The 6,814-nt window shown below is 47.5% G+C and overlaps 1 long non-coding RNA gene across 1 annotated transcript; it reads right to left on the bottom strand.

The window, feature by feature from the left end:
- Positions 1-221: 221 nt before the first annotated feature.
- LOC129381721 (uncharacterized) lies at positions 222-6,088 on the bottom strand. The gene is made up of 2 exons (XR_008609836.2): positions 5,719-6,088; positions 222-356 (listed from the first exon to the last, which is right to left on the bottom strand). It is a non-coding gene; the product is annotated as an uncharacterized lncRNA (long non-coding RNA).
- Between the last annotated feature and the right edge of the window lie 726 nt (positions 6,089-6,814).

Genomic DNA, 6,814 nt, shown 5'->3' with positions numbered 1-6,814 from the left:
GGATTTAAAAAGTGCAAGATTGTTCCTCCAAGCGCTGTCTTCAGCTTCATCCGGACGCGTCCGCAGTGATTGCTTTGCATTTACTCACTTATTTGACTCGTGGTTGTTTTGTGACTGGTCACGTCTTGTGCAATTTATTAAATATCATGACCCAATAGAATCTTGAAGTGGCTTGTTATAGGACATCTATAAAAAATAATTTGACACAATCACAAAAGCGATTCATGTGGTGCCTTTTGCCAAATGGGTGGTGTGTGCTTTTATTTCAAGTGAACCCAGGAGTCCCTGGGTCTTCTGGAGAGATGGTCGGAGACAGTTGGCTGCAAAGAGCAGAAAGTCGACAACACGGAAGGCATCTGTAAGGAAAAGAAACCTAATAATGCCAACAAGCTGACAATTATGATCCGAGTTGAGCGTATTTATGCTCCAAAATATTGAAGTTTGCTGCTATAACATTAGACTCTATACTGTGCACTTGACATCTGTGAAGACGCGGCTACATAAACAAAGCTTATGACGTCATTCAAAGTCGGTTTTGCGGGATCAGGCAACCGAGGCGGCGACAGGAAGAGGCGCGTTGCTGAGTGTTCCCAGCAGCCTGAATAGTCCCGTTGGAAGTGCAACCCAGGATGGCTCCTGTGCCTTGATTACAACACACACTACGGGCTCAGCCCCCACGCTATCTTGTCAGCGCTCCTCAGTCACCACCTTTCTCGATGACATTTATTTGTTGCGTTAGCATTCTTAGGCTACTTCATGCCTTTTTATATGATTACCTATTTAGGCTTCGATTTTGTACGCATCTACCTATATTACCGCCTACCTGGGTCACTGTGCAGTCCGTAGTCAAATGGGTAGCGCATCAGATTTCTGTGCTGCTGTGCTAAGCGTTACAAATCACGCATCGAACTAACTTGGATGAGTGAGTATGTGACACTGTTTGCATACGGGGCGCTTTTTAACAAGCCTCTATAACGCCTACATGCGTCACTGTAGATGAGGAAGTGGCTAGGTACTGCTGCCCGATGAAACTATTTGACGCGCACTTGAAGTATTGAATATGTACCAACTTGGTCAGCGCTAGCCTTAAATGAACCACTTTTATGCCAATTTAGGTCACTGGGCATGCGCCAGTCAATGTGCGTCGCTATTCACTGAACGTCTTTGATGCCTGCCTGGATAGTATGTAAACGCCACTAATAATGCGCCACTCTACATTGGCTAAAAACATCCTGCACATTTGAATGCTTGATGGAACCAAACCCACATTGCAAATCTTCCTCACAGAAAGCAATGCTGCGATTAGCTGTCTGCGCTACAAATGCGCTGGGTAGGTCCTGTTTTTCAACGAACGTCTTTCATTCCAACACCCCGAAGAAGCTGCGCCATAAATGCTGCAGGTATGTGTCGCTCTTCAATGAATACCTCCCCAACTTCGGTCCCTGAGTACCTGTCACTATGTGTACCGCAAACGATTGAACAATTATCAGCGATGACAGGCACCAGCGTGCCACGCTTCTTTTCTCGCAGGCCATGCGCGAACTTCTTGACAGCACCAATAGCTGGTGCAGGGTGTACAGAAAGAACCGCGAGACAGGCGACTGGTTGCCGCATTAAGGCTGTTTCACATGGCGCGATTTTCAGTCAGCGACACATCGAATTCTGTCGCTCAGCGACCGCCGCGACGTCGTGGGCTCTCCGCCACTGGATTCCAACAAGTTGGTCACGCCGTGGCCGAGTCACAGTGTTCGAGATTTTGCCGTTGCCGAGTTTTGTTCGAGATTTTGCGACAATTGCTAGGCCCCTAACTAATCTTTTAAAGAAAGGCGTACAGTTCTCGTGGGGTACTGCAGAAACCACCGCCTTCTCTCGTCTCGTCACTCTTCTAACCTCACCATCCATTCTCGCCCACTTCGACCCTGATGCCCCTACAGAATTACGTACAGATGCCAGCGGTCATGGCGTAGGTGCCGTCTTAGCCCAGCGTCAGCGTAGCAAGGATCGCGTTATTGCTTATGCGAGCCGCCTCCTAGCACCCATCGGAGCGCAACTATTCCATTACGGAACGCGAATGCCTTGCTGTTGCCTGGGCGGTTGCGAAGTTGCGTCCTTACCTTTACGGTCGTCCTTTTTCCGTAGTCACTGACCATCATGTTCTCTGCTGGCTCTCATCGCTAAAAGATCCTACAGGCCGGCTTGGTCGATGGGCTTTGAGGCTACAGAAATGTTCATATTCCGTGGTGTACAAGTCTTGCCGCCTGCACGAAGACGCTGACAGTTTGTAGCGTTACACTGTTGACGACTCTGACTCCTCCAATACTGCCAGTGCTTCTTGCGTATTCTCTGCATGCCAGCTGCTCCATTTCGCCGACGAGCAACGCCGTGACGCCTACATCAGGGCATTCATCGACCGTTTTGAACACTCTCCGGCCGATGCTGCTCTACGCCTCTTCGTCCTCCACGACGGTACTCTGTACCGTCGTAACCTTCATCCGGACGGCTCTGAGTTCCTGCTTGTAATACCTAAACACCTCCGCTCCACCGTTCTAGAAGAGCTTCACGACGCACCAACGGCAGGACACCTCGGCGTATCTTGAACCTATGACCGTGTACGTCACCGTTTTTTCTGGCCGGGCCTTGCCCGTTCCGTACGACGTTACGTCGCCGCTTGTGAACTTTGCCAACGACGCAAGAAGCTTTCCCAGCTCCGAGCTGGTTACCTGAAACCGCTCGACATCCCTGCCGAGCCCTTCCATCGTGTCGGCTTGGACCTTCTCGGCCCATTTCCGGAATCCACATCGGGAAACCAGTGGGTTGCAGTCGCGGCGGACTACACGACCCGCTACGCCGTAACCCGTGCTTTTCCGACCAGCTGCGCAACTGATCTTGCGGACTTCCTCCTACACGATATCATTTTGATGCATGGTGCTCCACGTCAATTGCTTACAGACTGCGGCCGCACCTTTTTGGCCAAAGTCATTGACGACGTCATGCGTGCCTGCTCAATACAGCAGAAATTTGCCACCTCCTACCACCCCCAAACGAACGGCCTCACTGAGCGTTTGAAGCGCACCCTTACAGACATGCTATCCAAATACGTTTCAGACGACCACCGTGACTGGGACCTGGCTCTACCTTACATTACATTTGCATACAACTCTTCCCGTCTCGAAACTTCTGGCTTTTCCCCGTTTTACCTCTTGTATGGCCGCGAACCGACGCTACCACTGGAAACTGTGCTTCGGTCCGCCACAGCTTCAACTAACGATTATGCCCGTGATGCAATCGCCCATGCTAACCATGCTCGCCAACTTGCGCGTGCTCGTCTACAAGTGTCTCCAGACAAGCACAAACAACGCTAAGGCCTCCGTCACCGTGATGTCCATTTTGCGCCCGGCGCCCTCGCGTTGCTTTGGTCACCATCCCGTAAAGTCGGCCTTTGTGAAAAACTGCTTTCCTGTTACACAGGCCCATATCGCGTGATACGCAAAGTGACCGGTGTCACCTATGAAATCATTCTAGCAACGCCCACTACATCCTCAGCTGTGACAACCAGTGGCATTGTTCACGTTGCTCGACTCAAGCCCTACAATTCTCCATGCACCTTGAATATTTAACAGTACCGTGACGGTGCTTTTGCCGCCGGGGGGTAATATTACGATATCATCGAGCGATGCTCAAGATACGAGCCACCGCGAGAACGACGAAGAAGTTGGTTGGTGCCCTTGGCACGAGCGAGTGTCAGCCTGGCAGCCTGGTTCAGTGTAAATAGCGTGTAAATAGCATCTTTCGCCTGTGTCTTTCCACACGTTAAAGGGCCCAACCAGGTCTCGAAATTTTGAGCTGACAAGCGCAGAGCATAAAAAGCACGCTAACGATCATGTTTGTAAAGTATTACATCGCTACGCGACGCAGAAAGATTTGAAATTTCAAACCGAACGTCATTTTCCTTTCTCCTCGCGGCTGTGGTGCTTCAAGCCGGAGGGTGATGTGTACGTGCTAGTGCGCCTACATACATGTGTTTCCGCTGTGACGGTGCTCATAGTCACACGTGATTTAGAGAATTAGGCAAGGCAACATCTCTTATTTGTGGAATATATCAGTTTAACAGCCGATATAATCTTTAGAAAAATATTAAAACACAAACCGAATGTCTGCGTGTTCTCGTTTTCGTTTAACTTCGCATCGCACCAAAAAGATCTCATTCTGTTTCGTGTGCTTGTTGCCACGTCAATTAACTGCAATTCAATATTTATTTTTTTTTCGTGGACCGAGAAGATGACAAGACTAAAAGCTCGTAAGCTTGACAGAGGTCATGCTGCCTTTATCAACTTGGCAGTACATCACACATGCAGAGATTTTCAATTTTCAGAGATTTCACCACCGAAACAAAATAACCAAACACTTTGTAAAAAAAGCAGCGCTATGCATTGCAGCAAAAACATAGGCATTAGAAAAACAAATAACAGTTTATGGGGAAACGAAAAAGAAGAAACGGTCGTGCAGTCGCGCGCGCTGACACCGAAACTATGTCATTTTCTACCGTGTTACAGTGCGCGATCACACTCTGTGATTCCTTTCTGTCTGCCATAGTATTCGTGTTGCACAGGCTTATACCGCTAGTCAGGTGTCCTCGTGCACAGCGGGCAAAATCATGCGTTGCGCGAAACGAGACAATCACAACAGCCAGCTCGGGCGCGACGCCGTCAGCGGAAGTGTGCCGCGCCGCAAAAAAGGGAGGAGAAATAATAAAATGAAGGCGAAGCCTGTGGCGTGTAAGTCACTCGATCGTCGAGCTCCGGTATGGGAGAACGCAGCGAAGGAATTTCGCTTGCGGAGGTTAACGGGGCAAGGGCAGAGTGCGTCTCTCTTGGCAGTGGCGCTAGCCTCCTGAAATCATGGGTTCGCATCCCTGAACTGTTTCTCTCTTGACAGTTCACGAACCAATTTGAAATGTTTTTTGTTCAGCAGAGCGCTCTCTAGGGGACACGTAACGACTTCCAGCGTATAAGCGATATTTGCTTTGTGTCCTGGTCAAGGGCCCTATATTAAGTAGGAGCCCTTCGTCATTGTGGCATGCACAGGCATGAAAGTAGGGTCGATTTCACATCGCATTTGAAAGGGCTCTCTCGTGTCAGCTCCTCAACCTTGCTGGTAAAGCGCTGTTAAATGATTACTCACAGGATGCTCTTGTTGGCTTTCTCCACTGTCTTACTATGGACGCTTCTAATTGTTGCGGTTGTTTCCTTGCTTTAGTTCTCTTCTCCCACTATGTTCGCTTTATATTGCGTATGTATTGTGGTATCACACGAAAAGCTCCCATTAAGGCCGTGACATGCCTTCCTGTCCCATTCTTTCACGTGCCAATTCCTGCGTTGCTTTTCATTATTGTTCCCGAATACTGTTAGGTTAATTTCCGCACCGTGCGTATATATCTTGATTTTCTTTGAGAGATACGCGCTATTCGAATATCTACCCTTTAGATTTACTGAGACGAAAAGTGAAAATCGACATGATCCTTTCGAAGCACCAAATTGCTTAAAATGTGGCTCGGTTTTCAGCGTTCACTTGCCACTGTTTGTTCTTTGCCAGAAGCTGTGTGACGGGGAAAGATCAGTACGCTTTATCAATAACACTGCCTGTTTAAGACGTTACGTTAGAAAAACGCTGATATGAGGACACCACGGTCGCAATGTTAATTCATAAATGTTTACGTACCTTGTCGGAGAAGCATGACATTGCCATTTTCGGGATCAAGTCCTGCCACTACCGCTTGGATTATTTTGATTACGTTGGGGATTTTCAAGCTGATCCTGTATCTGCTTCATTTCCGCTTTCGACATGTGGCTGATATTTCGAGGATTGCGCTGATCGTGCCTACGATGTGGCTGCTGATGCGACTTAGGGTTGGAGCGTTTTCGCCTTGACAAACCAAATAATGGATTTGGCTCCGGAAATGGCAGCGCAGCAGCGAATGACGGACCTCCCTTTTCAGTGGTGGACAGCAGAAAATAAAAGGCAGTGAAAGTAAGTAAAATCGTAATGCATGAGACCTTCATCATGCTTCGTATGCCAGCACTACCTCAAATATTCCGACATGCAGTGGTGAGACGTTATATAGAATTCGCATACAATAGGTCAGTCTTACTTATTCAAGTATGATTTTATTCTATTGGTCTTTTCCGTAATTTTTTTTTCTGTAAAATTAACACAAAAGATTGTTTTCTTTCCTCCGGAATGGCGCATCGCTTATAGTGTCAAAAGTTGCTGCAAAACGCGCTATAGCTTTGCGGGTGGCTCAGAAGAAACGTAGCTTCTATTTTAACATCATTCTGCGGAGATGTTTATCAACAGTCTGTTTTTACTTTATCTTTAAGGCGATGTGCTGCTCAGCACACAAATATAGCACAATATGATGTTTTTATTTCATAAGAAAGGCAAAGTATAAACATATCTTTTGCAACATATATTTTTTTTTCATTTTCGTATTCACTATGTCAATCACTATTTACGTCGAGAGACGTTTCCTGCATACGCGTCTGGGCGGCAGTCTCCTATTCTGAACTGATATGAAGCAAGTGCGAGATAGAATCTCCTTAGTCAACTTTGTTATGGGTTAATTGTGTTCTCAAAAACGTATAGAAAGAACGGTACGGTACTACATATCAGCGTGGGTCAGCGCGAGCAGAGGATAGCAGCGATTGCGTTGTCGTCATCGTGACACAAAGGAGTTGTCAAGATAATATCTCGAAGGCTAAATTCATTCTAATACATGCACTAGGAAAAAAAACAAAGGTCACCGAAGTGTCTACGC

The sequence above is a fragment of the Dermacentor andersoni genome, chromosome 11 (genome assembly GCF_023375885.2).
Source record: "Dermacentor andersoni chromosome 11, qqDerAnde1_hic_scaffold, whole genome shotgun sequence".
Taxonomy (NCBI): Eukaryota; Metazoa; Arthropoda; class Arachnida; order Ixodida; family Ixodidae; genus Dermacentor; species Dermacentor andersoni.
This window is presented reverse-complemented; position numbering and strand designations above follow the sequence as displayed.